This window comes from Rhinopithecus bieti, unplaced genomic scaffold (genome assembly GCF_001698545.2).
Source record: "Rhinopithecus bieti isolate Rb0 unplaced genomic scaffold, ASM169854v2 scaffold_21412, whole genome shotgun sequence".
Lineage (NCBI taxonomy): Eukaryota > Metazoa > Chordata > Mammalia > Primates > Cercopithecidae > Rhinopithecus > Rhinopithecus bieti.
In genome coordinates this window covers 210,722-212,057 of record NW_016811643.1, presented here as the reverse complement: position 1 = coordinate 212,057, position 1,336 = coordinate 210,722, and positions in this window count along the sequence as shown.

Genomic DNA, 1,336 nt, shown 5'->3' with positions numbered 1-1,336 from the left:
TATGATTGAGGGGTTGGCAAGTCTAAAATCTGCAGAGCAAGCTGGAAACTCTCAGGCTGGGGCTGAGGCTATAGTTCAATCCACAGGCAGAATTTCTTCTTTCTCAGAGAAACCTGTTTTGCTTGTCAGACCCTTCAACTGATTGGTGAGGCCCACTAATTATCAAAGAGAATTTCCTTTACTTAACTTCAACTGATTGTATGGGTCAACCAAATCTACACAATATTTTTACAGTAACACCTAGATTAGTGTGTTAGATTGAGTAACTGGGGACGGTAGCCTAGCCAGGTTAACACATAAAACTAGCCATTACACTTCCTGGCTGGAGTGCAGTGGTGCACTCCATTTCCCAAGCTCAAGTGATCCTACCACCTCAGCCTCCTTCATAATTGGGACCACAGGTGCATGCCACCACACCTTAGCCTTAAAAATAAATTAGAAAATTACTGTATTAGTTTTAAAAACTTTTTACATCTCAACAACAAAAGCCAAATAACCCAATTAAAAAATGGACAAAAGATTAGAATAAACATTTCCCCAAAGAAGGTATACAAATGTCTAATAAGCACGTGAAAAGATGACCAACATCATTGGTCATTAGGGCAATGCAAATAAAAACCACAATGAGACAATACTTAAGACAGACAATAACAAGTGTTGGCTAGGACATGGAAATATCGGAACTCTTAGAGGTTGTTGATGGGCGTGTAAAATGGTGCAATCACTTTGGAAAATAATTTGACAGTTCCTCAAAATGTTAAACGTAGAGTTACCATATGATCCAGAAATTTCACACCCAAGAAAAAATAAAGCATATATATGTCCACACAAAAATGTGTACACAAATGTTCACAGCAGTATTATAATAGCTAAAGAGTAGAAATCACCCAAATGTCTATCAACAAATGAACAGATAAATAAAACACGATATATCCATAACATAGAATATTATTCATCAATAAGAAGGAATGGGCCAGGCACAGTGGCTCATGCCTGTAATCCTAGCACTTTGGGAAGCTAAGGAAGGAGGGCTGCTGGAGCCTAGGAGTTGGAGACAAGCCTGGGCAACACAGTGAGACTCTGTCTCTATCAAAAATACAAAAATTAGCCAGGCATGGTAGCATGTGCCTATAGTCTGAGCTACTTGGGAGGCTGAGGTGGGAGGATTGCTTGAGACTGAGCCTGGGAGGTTGAGGCTACAGTAAGCTGAGATCGCACCACTGCACTCCAGCCTGGGTGACAGAGTAAGACCTTGTCTCAAAAAAAAATTTCAGAAATAAGTAGCCGGGCGCAGTGGCTCAAGCCTGTAATCCCAGCACTTTGGGAGGCCGAGACG